Genomic DNA, 27,185 nt, shown 5'->3' with positions numbered 1-27,185 from the left:
TGCAACCTGGAAACTTAGCACATCCTGAGCACTACTCATGCCTATAATTTCACCCACTGCTATGGTGGCAAATATAAGTAATCTCAAGATATCCATGCTATATCCATTGTCCTATGTGTTGCAACTGCAACACAAAAGGAAAATCTAGAGGGTGTTTCCTGGTCACAAATAATTTTCTAAAAGCACTCTTCTGATCATTTCAGTTGCCTGGGCCATTCTGGTTAAAAATTTACTCTGATGCAGCAGGAAGTGTAGAAAGTTACAGTGTCACACTAGAGTTTGAGGTGTGGACCCAGGATGCCTCACTGTCCACATTGTGGCACTATTTATGTGGTTACTGAATAAAAATGACTGTCTCGTTTTAGACTAAATTTCAGTATCAAAGATCACTGCGCTAAGAAGCAAACAACAGACATGGCAATGATAAATTGAGAGCTAAAGAAACAAAGCAGGATTCATTATTTGTGTATGATTTTGGCTAAATATTACTCTTGAGGGGAACTCTTCCTTGATAAACTTTTATTAAGAAAAGTATTTTATTAATTTCTCTGAAATCAATTAATCTTATAGCCTGAGCAAACATAAAGGAAACTACAAGACCTATGAGGTTCTATCACTTCCTGTTCTACACTACCTGGGGACTTCGTTTTACTGTTTAAATTTTGAGGCTTGTGTTCAGTTGATGATTTCCTTCTTCTGTTTCTTCTTACACATACATATACCTTTTAGCTCTGAGCAGAGCCTGGCAATCTTTTAAACAAAATCTGGTACCTCGCAGTGCTGGTCTCCACAGCTACTATTCCAAAACTTGAGCCCTTTCCCCCAGTTCTTCCCCTTCCCTGTTCTCAGACACCGAGATGGTTCTCATGGTTCTCCCAAACTCACAAACCAAATGTGAAGATTGTATTTTAGCCTCACGTTGAAGGATTCAAATTTATAGGAACAAAGAATCAGAAAAACCTTCAGTTAAGATGAAGTACCAGATGAAAGAAACTGAGGAGAGGCATAAATAATTGCTTTTTTAAACACAGTAGAATAATCTGGTGTCCCTTCCTCTAATCCATAGTGTCTACAGGAGTTGTCATCCAAATTGAACATAAATACCACAAAAGCTCTTGTTGAGTCTCATCTTACTGGATTTTTGACATAGATTTCACCCATTTTAGGAAGGATTCACAATGAAAATCTGCTAGAAAGGTAGGCTGGGTGCCTCCATCGGTTAAGCATCTGACTCTTGATTTCCACTCGGGGCATGATCTCATGGTTCCTGAGATCGGGAGCTGCATGTTGGGCTCTGCCCTGATAGTGTGGGGCTTGCTTGGGATTCTCTGTCCCACTCTTTCTGCCTCTCCCCTGCTGGTGCACATGCTTTCTCTCTTTCTCTCTCTCTCTCTCAAAATAAATAAATAAACTTAAAAAAAAAAAAAGAAAATCTGCTGGAAAGATGTGATAGAGTCCATCAGTATCTAAGTGGTACAATTTTTAATCCGTTCATTCATTGGGACATTCATTTTCTTTTACCCCCTAAATTTTAAACCAGTTAACAAGGATAATGTTTCTAATTTTTTCAAAAACTTAATCTGTATTAGTAACCTAGAAAAAAATCCAAATAAATTATAAATTATTTCTCATTTGTATAATTTTTTCCCTATTTGTGAAAGGAAGATATCATGAAGACTTTATTTTATTCTAACACCTATTTTTCTCTTTTTCTAGGTTGGTCAGTGTAATAACCAGTAGAAGCAAAGGGCCTTTTTAAAGTCACATTTCCGGGGTGCCTGGGTGGCGCAGTCGGTTAAGCGTCCGACTTCAGCCAGGTCACGATCTCGCGCTCCGTGAGTTCGAGCCCCGCGTCGGGCTCTGGGCTGATGGCTCAGAGCCTGGAGCCTGTTTCCGATTCTGTGTCTCCCTCTCTCTCTGCCCCTCCCCCGTTCACGCTCTGTCTCTCTCTGTCCCAAAAATAAATAAACTTTGAAGAAAAAAAATTAAAAAAAAAAATAAAGTCACATTTCCTAGCAGAGGCTTAATGTAACTAAAAAGATGATAGGAATGTTCATAATCTCAAGTATGGAGTACTTAGAATCTTCTCTCAAAATCTGCCCCTCTCCAGTGTTCTTAGCAATAATCATACAGTCTGACCATCTGCTCAAGCAAACAATCATATTTCTGTGTCCCTCAACCTGTGTGTATCATCACCAAGTCCAGCTGCTTTTATCATTTGACTATTTCTCACACTGCTCCATTTATTTTCCCCTCCATTTCCATCATCCTAGTGCCAGCCATCATCCAAACCACAACCAGTATAGTATAAAGTAATTAAAAGTATAGGCTTAGGAAGCAGTTAAGCCTGGCTCAATTCTCTCTCTGCCTGGGCATAGCTGGGGTCCATTAGGATATGTTTTTAATCTTAAGTTTCTCAATCATATATTGGAAATAATATGAGTAATGTTAGTATTTTTTTACTCCATAGGTTTATAGTTCATTAAATAATTCATATACTATGCTTAACATAATTTTTAGCACATACTACAAGTTTTTAAATGTTAGTGTTTGCTTTCACCAGTTTGGCATACCATATCCATCAGGTTAATAAATGTGTCATAATAATCAGTGCATTCTCTACATCTGTCCTATCCAATATGATACTCACTAGCCATGTGAAGCTATTGAGCACTTGAAATGTGGATAGTAGAGACTGAAATGTAAAATACACAATAGGTTTTTTCAATTTTGATATTAAAAATGTCAAATATGTCAATAGTAATTTTTGCATTGATTATAGTTTAAAATGCTAATATTTTTAATGATTGAGTTAAAATGTTATTAACATTATTTTTATTTATTTATTCTAATTTTTTTAAATGACTACTGAAAAATTTTAAAACCCCTATGTGTGGTTCACATTTATGGTTAGCATTATATTTCTATTGAACAGCACTGATTTAGACTTTCCATTTTCTCTTATTTACATATTCTTTTAGAATGGCCAGTTACATTCTTAAAAGACTTCAAGTGACTTGAGATTTTGTTTAGAAATGTATTTAAAATATTTGAAATTTATTGGAGAAGAAGATCTAAAAACTCCTGGCCAATGGTACAGCTGTGGAATTTTTATATTTTGCAATTTTGATCTTTTAAAGATTAATTTTTTTTCATTTTTTTGATTTTAAAGAGTAAAGATTTTTTCAAATAAGATATATATATATATACATATATATTCACTAATATCCATTCAATATACCTTTTAAGTAGTCTTTTTTTTTTTTCAGTTTTATACCTTTATTTGACAATCAGTGGTTAGTCCTCATCCACATTAACTGTAGATTTTTGAAAGTGGTGACAGGTACATAGGTAACTAAAATATAGAGCTTGTTTGGTGGGTCTTCATCCTCGTTACAATTTCTGGACAACCGCACATAGATACAGTATGGAACATTCCTTATTCCTTGGGCACAGACAGCTCTGTTGAGCCTGGTGTCAATGCACACATATGAAGATCCCACCTTCATGGCAAATTCCCAGATCTCTTTGAGTGTCTGAGGGCATGCTTCTTGAAATCCACTCCATGGATATGCTTATGATGTTGATGGTGTATTCTCTGGTCACTACCCCCTTGATGGCAGAACAGCCCTTCTTCTGACCACCCTTCTTTGTGGGAGCTACCCTTCTTTTCAGGAGACATTCTGCCAGGCCAAGGAAGAGCACAAGGTATTGTGGGGGAGGGAAAACAGCATCTCAAGCACACTAAGTAGTCTTTTTTAAATAAATCAATTCCTTCTGGCTTTAAGATAAAAATCCTTCTTAAAAACTCTTAATATTAGAAATGCATATGCCCCCCTGAATACTTGGTGATTGTGAGAAAGAAGTAGTATGTGTTACGCTAGAAGAATTTTTGGGAAAAGTCTGGATTGAGTTAGTTGAAAATTTTTGTAGAGCAGACAGAGACATTAGGCAATTATTGCTCTTTTAGCCTTAAATATTTAATGTAAAGGAAACGGTTTCATATTGTTTGTTCTAGCATACAATGCTGCAATGAATTTTCTTGTAAGTACATCCTTTTTATTTAAAAAAGGAAATTTGAAAGGATTAATTTTATTTAAAAAATTGGAACAAATTTGACAAAGGCATTTTTCATTTCTGGGATAATGGTCACATGGATATGTATTATTTCTTCAGTCTTTAACTATATTTTAATATTAATTGTAATAATTTGTTTATAAATTATCTTGGGCATTCCGTGAAAGTATTCATATCATGGCACATTTACCTTTTCTTTCTATTCTCTATATCTCATATTATTTTTCTAGTTTTAATGTCTAGTGCAGGATCTCAGGTCTGTGTGAACTACAGTAGTGAGAGCAGGCGTCCTTGTCTTGATACCCACCTGAAAGGAAACAAAACTAAAATGAATCTATTAAATGTGATGATTTCTTTAGATATATTATAAGTACCCTTTTTTGTTGTTTTTTTTTAAGTTGTCTTTCTCTTTCCTCGTTTGCTAAGAATTTTTATCTTAACTGTGTAGAAAATCATATTGAGTGCTTTTTCACCCCAAATTGAAAGATTAATTTTTTGATCATTTAATTTGGTGCTTATTAATTGTGTTAATAACTGTCCAAGCTGAACAGTCCTTGCATTTATTTAATTGATATGACTAGAAGTTTGTTTCTTGGTGTTTTCACATAGCCTTATTTTTAATTGTCTCTTTTATCATAACTTTATCGTTATTTTTGTGCTCCTCTTTTTCTTTTTTTATTTATTAAAAAAAATTTGTAATGTTTATTTATTCTTGAGGAAAAGAGAGACAGAGTGTTAGTGGGGGAGGGACAGAGAGAGAGAGGGAGACACAGAATCTGAAGCAGGCTCCAGGCTCTGAGTTGTTAGCACAAAGCCCTTGGCGGGGTTTAAACTCACAAGCCATGAGATCATGACCTGAACAAAAGTCTGACCTTTAACCTAAAACTGAGCTACCCAGGCATCCCTTTCCTCTCTTTTACTTTTGTTTTTGAATTTAGTTTGCTGGGTTTTTTTTCCTAGCTTATTCGGATTTTAGTTAATTTGTTTTCCATCTTTCTTATATTCTGGTAATAATCACAATTTGGTACATTTTCCTCTACATTTCAGCAGCAAACAGATTTCAACCCAGTGCTTTCATTGTCATTATAATGTAATAATTTCAAATTTTAGCATATAATCTCTGCTTTAAACCAAAGGGTAAATGGTAATATGTTAGTTTTTAGAGATAAGAATTTTTCCTAAATATTCTAGTTTGATTTCTAATTGTATTGCATTGTAGTTATAGAATATAGATGCTATGTTGCTAATTATTTGAAATTTTTTGAAACCTCTTTTGAGGCCTAGTTCATCATCATCATTGGTAAATATTTCATATGTGCTTGAAAATATGTATTCTATGTTCATTTGTCATGATGTTCTAGACATATCTATTACACCTAACAGTAATGCCATTGAATTCATCTCTACCTTTATAGTTTTCCATGTGTGTTCATTAACTATGTCTTTCCATATGATATGTTATTCCTTTTTCTACTTAGAGGCTGTACTCTCAGCTTGATATTGATGATTACAATCTTCCCAGCTTACTTTTTTTCATACATATTTCATATCTCTTTTTGATGATAATTTTTATTTTCACCTTTGCTCTTTTTCTCATACTAAAATTTTTACTTGGTATTTGTTTATTTATTCATTTATTTATTTGAGACAGGGAGAGAGACAGAGAGAGAGAGAGAGAGAGAGCATGAGTTGGGGGAGGTGTAGAGAGAGAGGGAGACACAGAAATCAAAGCAGGCTCCAGGCTCTGAGCTTCAGCACAGAGCCTGACGCGGGCTCGAACTCATGAACCATGAGATTATGACCTGAGCCGAAGTCTGACACCCAACCAACGAAGCAACCCAGGAGCCCCTACTTGATGTTTTTTAGATATATGTTTTCCATGATTCATTATCAATTTTTCTGCTTATTGTGTGTGTTTAGGTGTTTTTTTCTAATTGAGTATCTCTTAGACAACATTGCTAATTCTTATTTTTAGTACAATCTGAGAGTCATTGTCTTTTCACTGTTGTTTTACCTATTTTGATTAATAAGTTTTACCATAAATTAATTTGTTACTATTGCATTAGAAGATGCTTTCTACCTACTGCAATTAATGTTATCGTATGTCTCCCATTTCCCTGATTTTAATTAGGTGTTTCTCATGAACTAACAATATGCATTATATTTTTATTATTTTGATGGTCATTAATTCATTAAGATTCTTTTAACAAATATGTTTTATCATAAATTGTGCCCTGGGCAATGCACTAAGCAGGGGGAATAAAACAGATTAATATTTTGTTTTTTTTCTCCTTATCAATGTCTATAACTTTATGAAAAATTATGTTTCCCCCTGAATAGGAAAAAAAATGTCAACACAATTCCCTCTCCCATCTTCCTCACTTCCCCTAACAAGTTTGGGTTTAGATTTTTGTGCTTATATAAATGAAAAAAGCATTACTTTTTTCAGATATCAATAAATTCTACTTATTTTTTACATGTTCTTCCCTTTTATACCAATTTTTTGCTATGAGATCTATTCCTTCCTTTCGAAAGTTAAACCTCTAAGAATTTTCAGAATTATTTTATTTTTTAATTTTTTAATTGATTTTTTTTCATTTTAGAGAGAGAAAAAGAGAATGTGTGAGTGGGAGAGAGGGGCAGAGGAAAAGAGAGACAGAGAGAATCCCAATTAGGCTCCATGCTCAACAAGGAGGACAACATGGGGTTTAATCCCACAACCCTGGGTTAACCTGAGCTGGAATCAAGAGTCAGCCACTCAACCAACTGAGCCACCCAGAAGCCCCAAGAATTCTTTTGAAGATATTCTTCATGTTGCTAGACTCACTCTCTGACATCTTCATTCTTCTCTAACATTGAAATGATAGCTTAATTGAATATAATATCAGATTCAAATCCTTTTCCTTGTAAACTTTCTTGTATTCAGTATTGTTGTCAAGACTAAAGGCACTGGATTTTAATTTCTCTCTGAAAGACAAGTTTTAGTTTCCTTTTGAAAATTTTCAGCAGTTTCCTTTGCTTTTAATAATCCTAAAAGTCACTATAATATATCCAAATGAGAGTTTTTTCTCACTTAGCTCTCCTACTCAGTTCTTTGTGTACCTCTTTAAATGGAAGTCTCACAGTTACCTTTTTTTTCTTTTTTTTTAATGTTTTATTTATTTTTGAGACAGAGAGAGACAGAGCATGAGCATGGGAGGGTCAGAGAGAGACGGAGACACAGAATCCAAAGCAGGCTCCAGGCTCCCAGCTGTCAGCACAGAGCCCGATGTGGTGCCCAAACTCAAAAACCGGGGTATCATGACCTGAGTGGAAGTCGGACACCCAATGGACTGAGCCACTCAGGTGCCCCCAGTTTTCATTAATTACACAAATTATCAGTATGTTTTTCTTCAAATATTTTCTCTATATGTGTATTTTCTCTGTCCTTCTAGATGGGTATTGCTTTTTCTATTATTAGTCTCCATTTCTTTTGACTTTTTTCCATTCATTCCATCTCCTTATTCCCTGCTAATGCTTTTTGAAAGAGTTCTTCAATCTTATCTGTCAGCTCAGTAAATCATCCTTCACATATATTCAACAAGTTCTCTTCACTGGAAAATAAGTAACTAGAAAATGAAATGGAAAATAGATGCCATTTGTGATAACAATGAAAACTATCAATTGCCTAGGAAATAATCTAGCAAAGATTGCCTGAGAGGTTTATAGATATTTAAAAAAAAATCTATTAAAGGACATCAAAGTAGATCTGAATAGAGAGATATAATATATTCATGAATACAATGAATAAAACTTTAGAGATTTTAATTGTCATCAAATAAATCTATAAATCCATCACTATTCAATTCAACACCACAGCTAAGTTTGGGGAGAAACTTGACAAATTTATTCCAAAATTTATACAGAAAGGTAACTTTCTGTGAGTTGCTAAAGCAGTTTTCAAAAAGTATAAGATAGGGGCGCCTGGGTGGCTCAGTCGGTTAAGCGTCTGACCTCAGCTCAGGTCACGATCTCTCGGTCCGTGAGTTCGAGCCCCGCGTCAGGCTCTGGGCTGATGGCTCAGAGCCTGGAGCCTGCTTCCGATTCTGTGTCTCCCTCTCTCTCTGCCCCTCCCCCATTCATGCTCTGTCTCTCTCTGTCTCTCTCTGTCTCAAAAATAAATAAACATTAAAAAAAATTTTAAAAAAATGTATAAGATAGAAAACTCATACTATTAGATAGTAAGATTCCAGCACCAAATGATAAAATTATCAGCGTGGTACTAGTGCAGGGACAGACTGATTGAATGAAGGAATACAAAAACAAGGATTTAAACAGATCACAGGTTATGTGATACAGGATAGATTACATAACCTTGCAGAAATGATGGATACTTTTGTAAATGAAACTAGAGATTTAATTTGCAATTTAGAGAAAAATAAAATTGGACTTCTAGCACATACCATTACAAAAACAAATAAACAAATAAATCAATAAATAAAATAACCCCAAATGAATGAAAGACCTCCATATGAAAGTGAAACAATCAAGCTAACCACAGAATATGTTTACCAAACCAAGATATAAAAGCTCAAATCTCAAGAGAAAAGCCAACATAATTTGATGAATATGAGAATTGGGCAACATAAGTAAGAATTTCTATAAATCAATGTCACTCACAGGTTGTATCACTGGGAAGAAAACCATAAGAAAGACATTACTGAGCAAATTTATATGGACTGTTCTTGAGGTCAACCCTGTGAAAGGGAGAGAAGTTGAAGAAAGCAAGATTGGGTTAGAGGGAGATATAGTGCCATGTTGCAGTATCAGAGAAAGCTTTTTCTCTAACACTGGAGAGAGGCTGAGCCCAAACATGCCTACACTGACCAGTCCCTGGATGCTGGCCATCCCTGCATTCACCAGTTTCTAGGAAGGGAGTGTAAATTTAGGTGAGACAGTTTTCTCTACCAAGGCAGTTCCTAATTAGGAATGATTATTATGGGCTGTCTACAAGTATCACTTTTCATCAGAGGGAAAATAGGCACTCCAGTTCTGAACAAGGATCTGAGTTGTATGTCACAGATCCCATTTCAGTCTCAAGATTGAGATTAAAGTGGGACCAGGGATTACATACAATGAATAAATAATAAAACTTAGTACATAGCAGATCTAATGACTTCCATAGAACCTAGCAAAAAAAAAAAAAAAAAAAGGAAAAAATAACAGAGGTAAAAATTTAATTTTTTTAAATTTTTTACGTTTATTTATTTATTTTTGAGAGACAGAGACAGAGCACAAGTGGGGGATGGGCAGAGAGAGAAGGAGACACAGAATCCAAAGCAGGCTCCAGGCTCCGAGCCGTCAGCACAGAGCCCGAGGCGGGGCTTGCACTCACAAACCACGCGATCACGACCTGAGCCGAAGTCAGATGCTCAATTGACTGAGCCACCGAAGGCGCCCCCAGAAGTAAAAATTTAAATGATTAGTAACTATATTAAGTTACCCTAATCTCATTAATAATGAGAAAAATGAAGAGATAAATATTAAGCATGTTGACCAGAGCATTCTTTGTTCTTGTAAAGAATTAAAGTAATTTAGGTATTGCATGCTAATGAAATTAGCTGATAACATGTAGTGCATATATGATAATAGAATGATGTACATTAAGTAAAAGAAACAAACCAATTACTTGTACATAGAAAGAAACTAGATTTTACTATATATAATGTTGACTGTGAAAAGTAAGAAACAAAATGTTAACACTTATACCATCTTATAAATTTAACAAAACCTGTAATACAACTATATTTTTGTGTTTGAGGATAGCATATCTAAAGCAATACATGCAAAGTGTTTTGGAAAGTCGTGATGGATTAACCAGTATCAGATTTACTGTTATCCTTAAAGAACTATAAATACTTATTAACATATACAAAGCAACTGTCTGCAGGCCTTGGGCAGAACCAATCCAGGCCTACAGTTTTCAAGAGAAGAAAAGCATATGAAAAAAATAAATAGTGTATTTTCCCCTGTTTTTTGCCTGAAGGTATTTTTCAATCCCGGCAAAGAGAAATAGAGTACAGACAGTGGAAGTCTAACTGGGCAGAGGAAACACAAATTTGACCTGGCTGTCATTGAAGGGGGGCAGGATATTAGAGAGGAAGAAATCGCAGGGGAAAAAAGCCCCCCAAATCTGCATATTTTTTCACGTTCTTGGCCAATTTCTAAATTACGCATGCACAGAGTGAGACTGTGAGAAATCGTATGTATTGTTTTCTATATGGATTTTTATAATAATAATTGATTTTTAGTTGTACTTTATTGTGATTAGAGAAGATGATCTTAATTAGAGCACCTTTTCTTTCTTCCCCAAAAAAGAAAGCAGAAGGCTAATCAATCAGAGTCTATTAAGATGGTTTCCAGATTCAAGCACCATAACTATTTAAGGTAAGAGGGTTAGTGAAACTAGCGAAAGTACTACTGCTGCAACTAGTTCCAAAGCCATAATTGATAGAGATCTATCACTTTTCTCCTCCACCACTCATTTTACCTTTGTTTCACAGTTGGCTATCTCTGAGTAGCTTGCTTGGCAGGGAAGCTCAAAACTTTACTCCTTAAGTGTAATCCCTTCATTTTATTTTCTTTATGTTACAGCCATCTTACAATATAGACCCCCAATGACCCACATTTCCCACTATTTAGGCCCTGGTGTAGTACCCACATGCATTACATTATGACTGCTCCTGCGTGACCAATAGAATATGGCAGAAGTGATAATGTATGACTTCCAAGGCTGGGTCATAAAAGCTGTTGCCTCTTTTGCTTTGATCTCTTGAAACACTTACTCTTGGAGCTCTGAGTCACCGTATAAGCCATCCAACATCTAGAGAGATGACATTCAGAGGCTTTGAATCACATAAGAACCCAAAAGAACACAGGGAGAGATGCATGGGTAGTCCCCCACTGTTCTAATCCCTATATATTAAAGTCATCCCAATTGAGACCCCAGAAAATTCATATGGCAGAGATAAGATGTCCCTACTGATCTCTGCCCATATAAATTCATAAATAAAATAACATCTTGTTTTGGTTTTAAGACACTAAATTTTACACAGAAATAGATATCAAAACATTTTTTCTAACCACAGTTACTGCAGTTATCGATTTACAATTATTGTGGGCATAAGCTCATAAATTCAGTGGGTTGTAGACAACATCCTCTGTACCGTCTTTAAGTAGCAACTGTAGCCTGTCCTGGTAAATAGGGTTGATTACCACTACTAATATGTTAACACCCTTTTACTTGCTTACTGGTCCACTAACATAAGGACTGACATCAATCCTCTTCAGTTTAGCATTAGCATATCTCACCAGTCCATCTTTGCATCAGCTTAGATTCCTTTCTTCTGTGTTAGTTGATTGTTGGGAATACACCTCAAGGCCAAAGACTTAAACTGAGATGGAAGTTACTGTGCATGGATGTCTGGGCCACCTGTTTGTGTGATTTAGTAGTACATTCTGGGTATGCTCAGGCTGAAATCCAAAGGCTGTTTCTACACCTGCCCAACTGTATGAAATGATGGATCTGAGAATATCCAGCTCTGGAAAGGAAAGGGAACTCCAGTGATATAGTCATTTAGCATCCCATGGTCAGGTTATCAGTTTCTAGTAAGGTCCAATATCACAGAGGAATTTTTGTTAAAATTGAGACTATTTCTCTTAAAGAAAAGGCATGATCTACCGCTAAATCCCAGAAACTTATCAGAGAATTTGTGCAGCAAACTTTCTCTTCACAGATATATCTACATCTATCAAATCTGCTGAGTCATAAGACCCATGTGGCTATGCACCTCAGGGTGGATCTTCTGCAGAATCCTCTCTTCCACTTTTCCTCATCCAAAATGGATAGCTTTCAAGTCACAAGATACCTGGGTCAGGGCAGTATTTTCTTTCTCTTTTTTCTTTTTTTTCAGAGCGGTATTTTCAACTTCAGTGTATGCTACCTCCAAAATCAGAAGAGACCGATCAAACACTGTACCTCTATTGAAGGACTGTCAGGTGCAACATGAAAATTTGCCCTTGGTCTTAGAAGGAATGTTGTGGCATGTCACAGACCACTGGGCGTCCAAAACTGTTGCAGTCTCTTTAGTCTTCATGAGACTTCTCTCCATGCTCTTGATATAACATGTCTTACTAGCATATCTGGTGGACTTTCGACTTCCTACTCACCATGTCATCAGTGTACTAGTCTAGTGTTATGTTCTATGGCTTGTCAAGATGATCAAGATACCTGAATTCTCCACCATGACAGGAAACAGGACAGTTAGCCTATCCCTGGGCTAGGGAGTAAACGTGAACTTCTGTTTTTACCATGAGAATAAAAACCAAGTTGATCCTTCTTAGTGAAAGGAATTGGAAAAAAAAATTATCTGCAAGATCAGTAGCCCTACAACATGTGCCAAAGTTTGTGTTAATTTATTGCCAATCAACCAGGTGGTAGCCCCAATAGCAGCCACTGTGGCAGGTGGTAAAATGTAGCAGCTGTGATTGGGGCTGCCACTTGGATAAATTTATAATAATATATACATCTGCCAAGATCCATTTCATTTTTTGCAGGATACATATAGTTGAATTAAACAGAAATATTATTTGAAGCATCCTCCTACATCCTCTGTCTTTGATAGTGGTATTGATCTCAGCAATTCTTCCCATAATATAGTATTAATTATGATTTATAATTTTCCTCCAGCTAGAAGTGTGATTTCTGGGGTTTCTACTTGGCTCTTGATGATGTAGTGGCTCTTATTCCACAGACCATAACACCAGCTGCTAAATATTTCTCTCTCAATAATGTACACATGAACCAAGGAAATAATAACAGGTTAGGACCACAGATACTTGGATACACTGTGAAATGAACTTGAGCCAAACTCCACCTGGCCTCCATAAGGTCTCATTTAGCCAGAGAAACATGGTGGCATTTCAGATCCCATGGCATCACTGTCAGCTCAGACCTTATACCTAACATACCTGGAAATGTCTGGATTTTCCAATTCCTCAGTGTCAGTTACCCAGGGAATGATTGCAGGTCCCTTTGGAGAATAATCAAAGACATATTTACTGTATAAATTCCATGTGGCACTGCAGGCTTCTTCCACAAGGGAACCATGCGATTTGATCAATGAGTTCTGATTTTGAGAACTGACTTAGGTCGGGAAATTGAGTGAGAAGCCACATTTTCCCATTTCAGCAGCTGATGAACAATCTTCCCCATCATCTTTTTTTTTTTCTCTTCCTTTCTCATACGTATCTGCCTGTCTAGTTTGTTTCTAAGAACTCCATGACCTATTAGCTATTACCACAGATCCCTGAAGGTCAAGGCAACTGGATAGCAAACTGGCAATTATATCTACTATGCCTCTGATGATTTAGTGCTATGCCTTGGCCTCATAGCCATTGACATTAAAGAGCCCACTTTGATAGCGACAACCTCCACTGTCATCAGAGCCTGCAGAGTGCAGCTACCACCAACCAAGCTTCTTAAACATGTTGGTGCCAACTCAGAAGTGCATTCCTATGAGATGTCTTCTTGCCTCACCCAGGAATCTTAATCATGTCATGGGTACTCAAGTCTTACATGGTAAATCTATTCTAATATTCTCAATTCCTTGATTGTTTTGACCCCTTCTGCAATATCATAAGACATTTCCAGGTTTTTCATCATATTTCCTAGTTTTAGTATCAGGGTAAGGTGGGCCTCAGAATGAATTTGGAAACTTTCCTTCCTTCTGCTATTTTTTTTGAATAGTTTAAGAAGAATAGGCATTAACTCTTCTTTACATGTTTGGTAGAATATACCTTTGAAGCTATCTGGTCTTGGACTTTTATTTGGGGGGAGTTTTTTGACAGATTCAATTTCATTACTGGTAATCAGTTCACATTTTCTATTTTTTGTTGATTCTGTTTTGAAAGGTTATATGTTTCTAGGAATTTATCCTTTTCTTCTAGGTTGTCCAATTTGTTGGTATATAATTTTTTATAATAATCTCTTACAATTCTTTGTATTTCTGTTGTGTTGATTGCCATTTCTCCTCTTGCATTTCTGAGTTCGTTTAGAGTCCTCCTTTTTTTCTGAGTTTGACTAAGTCTTTATCAATTTTTTTTTCCATGAACCAAGTCCTGGTTATATTGATTTGTTCTACTTTTTTAACATTTCTATTTAGTTTATTTCTTTTCTAATCCTTATTATTTATTTCTTCTACTGGTTTTAGGTTTTGTTTTTCTTCTTTTTCTAGCTACTCTGGATGAAAGGTTAGGTTACTTGAGATTTTTCTTGCTTCTTGAGGTAGGCTTGCATTGCAGTAAATTTCCTTCTTGGAACTACTTTTGCTGCATTCCAAAGATTTTGGACTGTTGTGTTTTCATTTTCATTTGTTTCTATGTATATTTTGCTTTCTTCTTTGATTTCTTCACTGACCCATTCATTGGTTAGTAGCATGCTATTTAACCTCCATGTATTTATATTTTTCCATATTTTTTCTTATGGTTGATTTCTAGTTTAATAGCATTGTGATTGAAAAAGATGCATGATAGGACTTTGATCTTTTTCACCTTGTTGAGATTTGTTTTGTGGCCTGATATGGGATGTATTCTGGAGAATATTTCACATGCACTTGAGAAGAATGTGTATTCTGCTGTTTTAGGTTGGAATGTTCTAAGTATATCTGTTACATCCATGTGGTCCAATGTGTCATTCAAAGCCACTGTTTCCTTGTTGATTTTTTTTTTTTCAACGTTTATTTATTTTTGGGACAGAGAGAGACAGAGCATGAACGGGGGAGGGGCAGAGAGAGAGGGAGACACAGAATCGGAAACAGGCTCCAGGCTCCGAGCCATCAGCCCAGAGCCTGACGCGGGGCTCGAACTCCCGGACCGCGAGATCGTGACCTGGCTGAAGTCGGACGCTTAACCGACTGCGCCACCCAGGCGCCCCTCCTTGTTGATTTTCTATGTGGATGATCTATCCATTGATGTAGTGGGCTGTCAAAGTCCCCTACTATTATTGTATTATTGTTGATTATTTCCTTTATGTTTGGTATTAGCTGCCATACGTATTTGGGTGCTTTCATATTGGGTGCATAAATATTTACAATTTTATATCTTCTTGTTGAATTATCTTTATGATTACATAGTGTGCTTCTTTGTCTCTTGTTACAGTCTTTGTTTTAAAGTCTATTTTGTCTGATATAAATATTGCTACCCCAGCTTTCTTTTCACTTCCATTTGTATGATAAATGATTTTCCATCCCTTCACTTTCAATCTGCTTGTGACTTTAGGTCTGCAATGAGTCTCTTGTAGGCAGCAAGCATATAGTTGGGTCTTGCTTTTTATCCATTCTGTCACCCAGTGTCTTTTGATGGGAGCATTTAGTCCATTTACATTCAAAGTAATTATGGATAGGTATGTACTTACTGCTATTTTGTTACTTGTTTTATGGTTGTTTTTGTAGTTTTTCTCTGTTTCTTTCTTCTCTTGCTTTCTTTCATGGTTTAATGGCTTTCTTTAGTGATAAATTTAGATTCCTTTCTCTTTTTTACATATCTAATAGCAGTTTTTGATTTGTAGTTACCATTAGGTTTCTATGAATCTTATGCATATAGCAGTCTATATTAAGTTGGTGGTTGCTTAAGTTTGAACCCATCCTTTACATATCCTCCTTTCCATTTTTTCAGTGTATAGTTTCATACTTTACATCCTTTTATTTTGCTAATGCCTTCACTGATTTTTACAGATATACTTAACTTTACTGCTTTATGCTTCCCACCTTTCTTACTCTTTCTTATACTCTTTCATTTTCACTCATGAGTCACTTTTAACATTTCTTATATAGTCAGTTTTGCGGTTGGTCACGAATTCCTTTAACTTTTGTTTGCGGAAGCTCTTTATTCTTCATTCTATTGTGAATGATGGCCGTGATGGATAAAGTACTCTTGGTTGTAGGATTTTTCCCTTCAGCAGTTTGAATATATAATGCCTCTTCCTTGTGGCCTGAAAAGTTTCCACTGAAAATTCAGCTGATAGCCTTATGGAGTTTGCCTTGTATGTAACTGTTTTTGTTTTCTCTCACTGTTTTTAAAATTCTCTCTTTATCACTGTTTTTTGCCTTTTTAATTACTACGTATCTTGTTGTGGACCTTTTTGGGTTTGGGGCTTTCTGTGCCTCCTGGATCTGGATTTTTGTTTCATTCCCCATGACTTGGGGATTTTCAGCTATTATTTCTTCAAACAAATTTTTTCTCCCTTTTCCCTCTCTTTTCTTCCTGGTATCTCTATAATGTGAATGTTATTATGTTTGATGGTGTCGCTGAGTTCCCTATTTTCATTATTTTTCTCTCTCTTGTTCAGCTTGATTACTTTCCATTACTGTGTCCTCCAGGTGGCTGATCCATTTTTCTGCTTCCTCTAGTCTGCTTTTAATTCCATCTAGTGTATTTTTAATTTCACTTATAGTTTTTTTTATTTCTTTTTTTTTTTATGTTTTCTATCTCTTGGTTGAGGGTCTTACTGAGGTCCTCCACTCTTTTCTCAAGTCCAGTGTTTTTATGACCATTACTTTAAATTCTTTAACAGCCATATTTCTTATCTCTATTTCATTTGGCTTTCTTGCGGTGATTTTGTCCTCTTCTTTCATTTGTGATATATTACTTTGTCTCCTCATTTTGTCTAACTCTCTGTGTCTGTATCTATGTGTTAAGAAAGTCAGCTATATCTCCTGCTCTTGAAAGTAGTGGCCTTATGAAGAGGAGGATCTTGTAGTGTCCTGTAGTGCAGTATCTTCTATTCACCAGAACCTGGTGCTTCAGGGGTGTCTCCCATTGTGTTGCATATACCCCACTGTTATGGCTGAGCTGCTTTTGCCTTCAGTCTAGTCATCTGCAATGGCTCTTTGCCTGTTGTAGGCAAGGTTTGGTCTCTGTATTGTTAGTGGGCCAGCCTGGAGCTGCCATGGGCTTGAGTCAGACCAGGCATTGGCCAGAGAGGCAACAGCATTGGACTGCAGGGTATTTTCCCTGTATTATTCCCTAAGAAGCTATTGTTGGTCGGTGGGGCCTGCAGTCAGACAATATGTCTGCCCCAAGCCCATTGCTGGAGCTGCAGCTGGACTGATATGTGTGGTTATTTTCCCTTCTACCCAAGGCAAGAGTCACTTTTGGAGCCAGCTGTCTCCTGTCAGGGATGTTTGTACACTGCCAGGCTTGTGACACCACTTTGGATAAACTCCTGCCAAGGGCAAATTGGAGGTGGCAAGTTTGCAGGGGAACAGGGAGTGGGACACATGGTTCCAGCAAGGTCCACGCTGGTCTGTTGTGGGAGCTGACCTGCAGCCACTTGGGAAAATTCCTGCTGAAACCTGCCCGGTTGGAGGGTTCGAATCCACAGAAGAGTGCAGGGGTGTGGAATACTGTTAGCAAGCTAAATGGAGAGTTGGTAATGTGCTGGTTCCTGCAGGTATCTATGTATCTGGCTGGGGGTGGGGGGAAGAAAATGCTACCCCAGTTCTTTTGTTCTTGGAGAAGTCTTCCAAAGATTCTTGCCCCTCCAGCACATGCTCTGAGACTAGTAAATGAATCTCCTTCCCATATACCCCAGGTGATTTTTCAAACTGCTATTTCTATGCTGTATATCAGTGGAGCTGTTTCTTGTGTTGTCTCTTTAAAGGCAGGGACTCCATACTTCAAGTTCTCCTAGAGCTGAGTAAAGCTCTAGGTGTTAAACCCCACTGATTGTTAGGCTCCTCTGGTTTTCAAAGCCAAATGTTATGGGGATTCATCCTCCCAATTTGGGCCCCCCTTGCTTGGGGGTGCTGTGGTGGCGGTCTGGTCCTCTCCCCTGTCTGTGCCTACCACATCCCTGCCTCCTGTGGACAGTTCTGTAGGTCTATTTGTCTCCCAAGCAAGTCTCTCCCCCTCCTATCTTCTTTGATGTGGCCTCTTCCCTACATTTAGCTGTGGAGAGTGTTCTGCCAACCAATGATGCTTGGGTTGTTTTCTGTTATTTACATCGACATGTGTTATCTAATTGTACCCATGGAATGAGTTTAGCTTAGGATCCTCCTACTCTGCCATCTTCCACCAATGTCCATTTTATATACTTTAAGAAAGGTCTTGGTTAGATGGGGCAACTGGATGGCTCAGTCAGTTGAGCATCTGATTTCAGCTCAGGTCATGATCTCATGGTTTATGGGTTTGAGCCCCACATCAGGTTCTGTGCTGACAGCTCAGAGCCTGGAGCCTGTATCAGCTTCTGTGTCTCCCTCTCTTTCTGCCCCTCCCCTGCTCATACTCTGTTTCTCAAAAATGAATAAGCATTAAAAAAAAGGGTCTATATTATATATTTTTAGCTTCAAATTTAACAAATTTAACCACCCTCCTATATAAAACAAGAAATTTACTTGGGGCGCCTGGGTGGCGCAGTCGGTTAAGCGTCCGACTTCAGCCAGGTCACGATCTCGCGGTCCGTGAGTTCGAGCCCCGCGTCAGGCTCTGGGCTGATGGCTCGGAGCCTGGAGCCTGTTTCCGATTCTGTGTCTCCCTCTCTCTCTGCCCCTCCCCCGTTCATGCTCTGTCTCTCTCTGTCCCAAAAATAAATAAAAAAAAAAAAAAAAAAAAAACAACGGGAAAAAAAAATTAAAAAAAAAAAAGAAATTTACTGTGCTTTTTATAACATCCCTACACTTAAAGTAATTTAATATGGATATATTATGGGTAAGAGGTATAGATTATCATTTTAGAATTACATATCTTTTTTTCAAGTGACATTACACTTGTGCCAAATTATGTTAACATGTGTACATAAATTTATTAGATTCATTCATATCAAGGCTCACTATAAGAACATTTATTCAAAAATTTCCATTTTTTACTTCTCAATTTTAATTCTTGATCCCCTGAATTATGTGTTAAACTTTTGAGAGTTTCTACATCAGTGCTGTAATTTATAAACACTTGTGTATCAGAAAATGAATATTTCAGTTGTCACTTGTTCCCAAGCCTATCACTTTGCAAAAAAGGAAAAAAAAACAACAACAACAAAACAAAAATCCATTGTCTCTTGTGTTTGATGTTGCATACATTTAATTTTAAAGCCAGCCTGGAATTTGCTTTAGGTTTCTTATATTTTTTCTGGTCCCTAAGTAACTTACCTATTTTGGGGCCTGGATTTTAATAAGGTAATTTTTTATCCTTAATAGGTCACTAAGTTTATCAGGATATCTGAATTACATATTTTGAGTTAGATTATTTGTTTCAGTTCTAGAGATTTTAAAAGTAATTTATTTTGTTTCCTTTAAGTAAAACCATTTTCAAGAAATATTTTAAAGTTAATTCCTTTCTTCTCTTGTACTGAAGAATTTCTTTCATAAGTCAGTCTGTTTGCATTTGTAATAGTAGTAGTAGTAGTATCAGGGTTATTTGCTTGTATATTTTTCTATATGTTCATCCTTGAAAAAGGAATTCTCAATCCTTTTAATGAGTCTGGTTTAGTCTATTAAAGGGGGCATGATTCCTGTAGATGTCTCTGTCTAATTGACTGCTAGTAGAAGACCCCTTTTCTCATAGAAGTGGAAAGTAAATTAATGTATGTAGTTTCTAGAACAATTTCTAGCTTTTAGCAGGGTTGATTATAGTGACTTGGGGTCTTATGCTATTGTCTGGTTCACTGTCTTCTAGGATGAGAATTTATTTTGGATTATTCTGCCTGTCATTACTTTTTCTTTTCCTCATCAATATATGAAAATTTTATGCTTTCCAAGAATTGCTCACAAGCACTGTCTTTGCCTACAGTGCAGTTTCTATGACCACTTTTCCCCCAACTTCTCTTTTCCCTCAGCTTTAGTGAGGTATAATTGACAAAAGTTGTATATATTAAGGTATACAACTTGCTGTTTTGATATACATATATAAAATAATCAACAAAATCAAGCTAACATATTTTTTATCACCACAGTTACCATTTCAAAAAAATTTTTTTTTGAATGTGTGGTGAGACACTTATGATTTACCTTCTTAGCAAATTTCACTCAGGTTCAATTCCAGGTCGGGGAGGTCTTTTTTATTCTTCCCTGCCTACCAAACTCCCCAAGACATTGCCATCCACAGTCCTTCTTTATTCATACTGCTTTACTGGGAACTGAATTTTCTGAGGGTTTGAGGGCTACAGGTACTTAGAAGGTAGTAAAGTCTAAGGCAGTAATGTTTCTAGGTATCACTGAAAGTAAAGTCTATTTCAGTAAATGAACAGCAGTTTACATTTACAGTTGGCAAAATTCCCTGCCTCTCTGTACTAAGGATGGGTAGTGGCTGTGAACCTCAACCTTGCTCAGCTGTCCTCCTCTTAGGTACTATTCACACTTGAAGGGAAAAGTATATGATGTCTTCAAGTGGTTTCTCGGTCTAGGCAGTGTCCATCCAGTTACTGGAAAACCTTTCCCAGACCGTGAGTAAGGGTTGTTTTTATCTTTTTCAAAATGTTTTGCCTTAGTAACTTTTTATCTTCTGTCACGTTAATGGAAAGTTGAGAAAAGTCATTTTAGGTATAAAGTGATATTTAAGATTTAAGACATTTTTATTCTTAGTGAAATAGCATCTGCATCCATAGTGATTTGGGGGTGCCTCAGTCGGTAAAGCATCCAACTCTTGATTTTGGCTCATGTCATGATCTCAAGGTTCTTGCAACATCAAGCTCTGTGTTGGGCTCTGCGCGGATAGTGTAGAGCCTGCTTGCAATTCTGCCCCACCCCTGCTCATGCGTACACTTACACGCACGCTCTCTCTCTCAAAAATAAACCTACAGGTGCGCCTGGGTGGCTCAGTCGGTTAAGCGGCCGACTTCGGCTCAGGTCGTGATCCCGTGGTCCGTGAGTTCAAGCCCCGCGTCGGGCTCTGTGCTGACAGCTCAGAGCCTGGAGCCTGTTTCGGATTCTGTGTCTCCCTCTCTCTCTGACCCTCCCCCATTCATGTTCTCTCTCTCTCTGTCTCAAAAATAAATGAACGTTAAAAAAAATTAAAAAAAAAAACAAATAAACATACAAAAATATCTTTAAAAAATAATGATTTTGAACAAGGAAATGTAATTATAATGCTTAATATACTAATCAGTGAAATGGTTATATTACTCCCCTACCATCTTCAAGATCTCTGAATATTCATTTTTGATAGCATGGGTTATAAGAAATATATATTTGGTGTTCATCTGTGGTTCCTTTCTCACAGCTCTCAAAACCCATGGAACTTCCTGAGCAATAGGAACATCTTTTATTATAATGTCTCTTGTCCTCATTTCCTGAAGTGGATTCAGAGCCATAGAGATGAAATGGGTGTATTGTTATTCATAACAACCTCCTTCTACAACTGGGATTATGAGGTAACTTTTGGAAAGCAACTGGAAAGGGGGGCTTGTTGCCAGGGGAACCAAGATGAATAAGGGTGCAAAAGTTCAGTCTTACCCCCGTCTCCCATCCCTACCTTGGCTGACTTCTAGGGAGGGGAGGGAGAGGACTGGACGTTGAAAAAATTGTCAAAGGCTAATGATTTAATCAGTGATGCCTATACAATGAAGCTTTCATAAAATCCCAAAAGGACAATATTCAGAGTGCTTTTGGATATGCCATCATGCAGAGATGCAGGGAGAGTGGTACATCAGAGAGGAAATGGAAGCTGTAAGTCCTTTCCCCATGTATCTTTTTCATCTTGCTGTTCCCGAGTTATATCCTTTTATAAAAAACTAGTAATCTAGTAAGTGCACTATTTTCCTGAGTCCTCTAAGCTCCTCTAGCAAATCATTTGAACCTGAGGAGGGAGTCACTGGAACCTTATTTACAGTTGGCTGGTCGGAAGCAAAGGTGACAATACAGACTTGAGATTATCATTTGAAGGAGGGCTGGGCAGTCTTGTGAAACTGAACCTTTAAACTGTGGAACCTGATGCTATATTTGGGTAAACAGTGTCAGAACAGAGTTGAGTTGTAGAATACCTAGTTGGTGTCCAATAATTGCTTATTCAGGTGGACAACCCCTCCTCCCTACCTCATAGGAATTGGATGCAAAATCCTTCATAATTGTTCTCAATACTCAGCGTGGTTAACTGACAGAGAAGGCTCAGAGTCAGATAAAAAGACATGGCTTGGCTCTATCAATAAATGTCTCTTTGATACACTATTTTACCATCAGACAAAGTAAATGGAACAAAGTTCATAGCAATAAACACCTACATTAAGAAACAAGAAAGGGGCCGCTGGGTGGCTCGGTTGGTTAAGCTTCTAACTCTCGATTTCAGTACACATCATGATCTCTTGGTTCTCATGAGAGCAAGCCCCATGTCGGGCTCTGCACCCTGAGAGAAGAGTCTGCTTGTGATTCTCTCTCTCTTTCTGGGCCTCCCCACCACTCACACATGCACACATGTGCTCTCTCTCAAAATAAATAAACTTAAAAAAAAAGAAAACAAGAACAATCTCAAACTTTATACCTAAAGGAACTAGAAAAAGAAGAACAAACTAAGGTCAGAGTCAGAAGGAAGGAAATAAAAAAGATCAAAGCAGAACTAAATGAAATAGACACTAAACAAACAATAGAAAAGATCAATGAAACTAAAAGGTGTTTTTTCCCTAAATAAACAAAATAGATAAAATTTCAGCTAGCTTCACCAAGAAAAAAAAGTGAACTCAAATAACTAAAATCAAAAATGAAAGAGATGTTATAATAGATACCACAGAAATACAAAGGATCAAAGAGAATATTATTAAAAGCCAACAACCTGAACAACATATAAGATATAGATAAATTTGCAGAAATATACAGCCTACCAAGACTGAATAGTGAAGAAATAAGTCTGAACAGACTAATTTTTAAGGAGACTGAATCAGTAGTCAAAAACCTCCCAACAAACAAAAACCCATACCAGATGGCTTCACTGGTGAATTCTACCAAAGATATAAAGAATTAATACCAATCTTTCTTAAACCCTTCCAAAAAAATCAAAGAGGTGGGAACATTTCCAAACTCATTTCAGAAGCCAGCATTACCCAGATACCAAAATTGGACAGACACTGCACAAAAAATTATAGACTAATATCACTGATGTATACAGACACAAAAATTCTCAATGAAATATTAGCAAACTGAATTCAACAATACATTAAAAGGATCATATGCCACACTGAGTGTGATTTATGCCAGGGATGCCAAGATGGTCAACATCCATAAATCAATCAGTGTTATACACACATCAATAAAAATGAAGGGCTACAATCACATGAGTATCTCGATACAGAAAAAGTCCTTGAAAAAATTTAGCATCCATTAATGATAAAAACCCTCAAGAAAGTGGGAATATAGATAAAATAAATAGGTCAAAACACACACACACACACACACACACACACACACACACACACACACACACTCCAAACCTTCAGTGATGACTGAAGATAAATAAATCATTAAATAATTTTTTAAAAATGTTTACTTATTTTGAGAGAGAGAGAGAGAGACCCGATCTTACAAGAACCATGAGATCATGACCTGAGCCAAAACCAAGAGTTGGATGTTTAACTGAGCCACCCAGGCATCACCATTAAATCATTTTTAACGGAATATATAAGGATCTATTCCTTAACGAAGTGGATATTGAATGGAGACATTTAAATAACGAGTTAAAGAGGGGGACCCAGGTGGCTCAGTTGGTTAAGCATCCAACTGTTGATTTCAGCTCAGGTCATGATCTTACAGTTCTTGTGCGATTGAGCCCCATGTCAGGCTTTGTGCTAGGAGCACAGAGACTGCTTGGGATTCTCTCTCTGCACCCCCCACCCCCCAACACATATGCCTATTCTCTCTCAAAATAAAGGAAACTTAAAAAAATGAATTAGAGATAACTAGTACTGAAAAATCATGATGGATTAAAAAACTAATTTTTCTGAGATTTCACTGTGTTAGGTATCTGCTAGTATCTCAAATTAACCCTTTAAAATGGATACTTTTGCCAACAAATGGACACTGTATGAATTGTGATATGTTTACATGTATGAAACAGAAATCCATCTCTGTGGCTTAACCTTGTAGTAGCATTTTATTTTCCTCACATAACAAGAAGTCTAAAGGAAGGGACTCTAGGCCCCTTCTACAACTTTGTTCCATTATCCTCACAGAGATTTTATCCTCATGCCTGTCTAGTCATAGAGGCAAGACGGCTTCTCCCTCTTCGGATGTGCTGTAGGCTGGAAAAAAATAAAGGGACACAAAGAATGCGTTAGAAAAACAGAAATAATCCCAGAAGTCTCCAGCAGAAATATACTTGTATCTCATTGCCTACATTCTTGTTACATTGCTACCTTTGGCTGCAACAGTGTCTGAGAAGGTGAATATTTTATCTGGGAACACTGCCAACCTGAACAAAAAGGGGTTCTGTCAGTAAGGGAGAAGTGGAGAATAGCTCTTAGGTAGGAAATTAGGACTGTCAAAGAGGTCACTGAATTCAGAATGCCATATAATCACAACTAGTATTTTTAGGCAGCCTCAATTTTCAGAGTAATACTAAATGTTAATAACTTCATTTTTGCTATTTTTTAGGGTTTTATTTTTTTCATGAATAGCCATGGTTATTAATGAAATAGTATAAATGCACATTTTATAAACTTTATTACCTACATCATACAAGAAAGAATGAGGTCATTATAGATCATTAATAGCTTTTTATACTAGAATACTCTTTTTTTAATACACCTCATTAAATGGTGGTTTTAGGGTCCGTGTCATAACCAATACTAATCTCCTTTGGATAACATGTAAATTCTAAATCATAGGACTTAAATCCAAATTCTAAAGGTTTTCTAAGTTAATTACCAACATCAGTTTCAAATAACATTTCTTTCATGCCTACACACTGAATAGAGAACACTATGTCCTAAATTAATTCTATAAACTAAGTGTGGAACATTTATTCAAGAAACCCTTTTGTGTTTTATAGATCTTTTCTAGCTGTAAGATCTAAAATTCAGTATTGGTTAGTTTTTAAGGTATTAAAATTTTTACCTCTTAAAAAACTTTTCCACACTTACAAAAAATACTTAGTGTATTCTATCTCCCACTAAAATGTAAATCTTAGTTTCTCTGGATTTCTCAAAACCAGTCTTTAATAGTGCTAATCAGGTTGGACAGATTTTTCAATAACATTTAGGTGGCAGGGGGAGAAGAAAAAACAAAGATATTGCTCTAATGTTCTGTCTAAATGGTACTCAGAAGTGAACATAGTACATTTTTCTGAATGCAAATCAAATACTAATTTATATTTAATGTAACATGATATTAGAGATTTACATCTAATTTCAAATCCTCTGTGAATTCAATTAGAATTAAGTCTATCTCCTCTTACACATCTTATTGAATACATTTTTTTTCAAATCTAATTCTGATCCTATAATTTGAGATGACTTATACTTTATAAATATTCACACACAAATATGATAGGGTGTCATATCTCATGTGCTCATGGAGTTTAGGTAAAATATGATCTTCTCCAATTATAAAGAAAAATACAGAATCTTGCATATAAAAATCTGACCCTTATTTGCTTACAGCTAAGGAATTTAGAAACAAAGAATATACAGAAATGCAATTAAGAGATTAATCAAGTAAGAATTTTTAAACAAGAAAACTCTGCAAAAGGCAATATCCTCCCTACGATACATGCACATATAAAGTGTGTATTTTTGGATATATGATATATAGATATATAAATCTATGATGATTTTCTGAAGGAAAAGAATTGCCAAATGAAATCATTAAGTAACTTTTTCTCTCATAATGTCTGTTAAAGTGTGCTATAGGGTAATTCTTCTTTTTCCCCTGGATAAAATCTTGGTTGGCATCCCACAGCTGTTCTTAAATAATAAAAATCCCCCTGGTACTTCAGTTACTTAAACGACTTCAATTCTGAAAGTGATAGGTACATTTAGAGTAATAACAAAAACTACAAGCTTCATTTAAAATTAAAGCTTCTGCACTCACCTAATCAGCTATGCAACAGAAGGCAGGCCTGCAGGGTACAGTATGGCTTGGACAGATATTCCCCTACTTTTCAAACTTGTCTTTCTTCCTCTGTGTAATTGCTAACTGTTTCTGATCACGCCAGGCTTCAAGATGGCGGATGGAGGAGAGATGAAGGCACAGGCTGGTACTTTTGTAAGCTGCCATCATTGCTCTCTGGTTTGACAGGTGTCAAAGCTGACTCTTGTGTTTTTCTGTTGCAGGGTGTTTCAGTTCTTTGCAGGGTTTTCAGATCATTACTTCTCTCTCCATTCATTGGTAAGCATCCTCTCCCCTGCACTTCATTGTGATTTGGTTCTCAGTTCATCTCTTCATGGACTCTCTGATGGGATCCTACTGCTTATTGGGCAGCCCTTTTGGATAAAGTTCATTTAAGATGACCCCAGGCACCCTTATGTTTACTGCAGCATTATTTACAATAGCCAAGATATGGATGCAACCCAAGTTGCAGAGAAAGACAAATACCACATGATTTCACTCATATGTGGAATTTAAGAAACAAAATAAATGAACAAAGAAAAAGAGACAAACAAAAAACCAGTAGTTACCAGAAGGGAGGTGGGTAGGGGAAGAGTGAAACAGATAAGGGGGATTAAGAGTATGTTTATCATGATAAGCGCTGAGTAATGTACAGAATTGTTGAATCGTTATATTGTGTACCTGACACTAATAACACTGTATGTTGATTATACTTCAACAAAAAAGTTTAATGGCAACAACTCTATTAAAAAAGAAAGAAAAAAATTAACTCCAGGCCAACTTTTACCCACATATGTGTTGTCTATACCTTCATAATCTACTTATGGTCAATTATCAGTTACAAATTAAGTTACCTTTCAAAACAAAACTCTCTATTCTGTTGTCACAACTGGTATTTTTCATATGCATATACAGATGTATTTTAATGAATAAAATTAAGTTCAAAGCATCACTGAATCATAGTTATTTTGCAATAATGAATACAGACCATGAAAAAAGCTATTATGTGTGGTGAATATTATTTATTGCTTATTCAAAATATAGAGA

The 27,185-nt window shown here is 36.5% G+C and overlaps 2 long non-coding RNA genes across 2 annotated transcripts; one reads left to right on the top strand and one right to left on the bottom strand.

Annotated features, from left to right (window-relative positions):
- The first annotated feature begins 9,343 nt into the window (after positions 1–9,343).
- LOC115508841 lies at positions 9,344–26,829 on the top strand. The gene is made up of 3 exons (XR_003967139.1): positions 9,344–9,354; positions 22,969–22,977; positions 26,704–26,829. It is a non-coding gene; the product is annotated as an uncharacterized LOC115508841 (long non-coding RNA).
- LOC115508840 lies at positions 24,165–26,590 on the bottom strand. Its single transcript, XR_003967138.1, has 2 exons — positions 26,121–26,590; positions 24,165–24,331 (listed from the first exon to the last, which is right to left on the bottom strand). It is a non-coding gene; the product is annotated as an uncharacterized LOC115508840 (long non-coding RNA).
- Positions 26,830–27,185: the final 356 nt, after the last annotated feature.

The sequence above is a fragment of the Lynx canadensis genome, chromosome A2 (genome assembly GCF_007474595.2).
Source record: "Lynx canadensis isolate LIC74 chromosome A2, mLynCan4.pri.v2, whole genome shotgun sequence".
Lineage (NCBI taxonomy): Eukaryota > Metazoa > Chordata > Mammalia > Carnivora > Felidae > Lynx > Lynx canadensis.
Note: the sequence above shows the minus strand (reverse complement) of the source record. Positions and strands in the feature narration are given on the sequence as shown.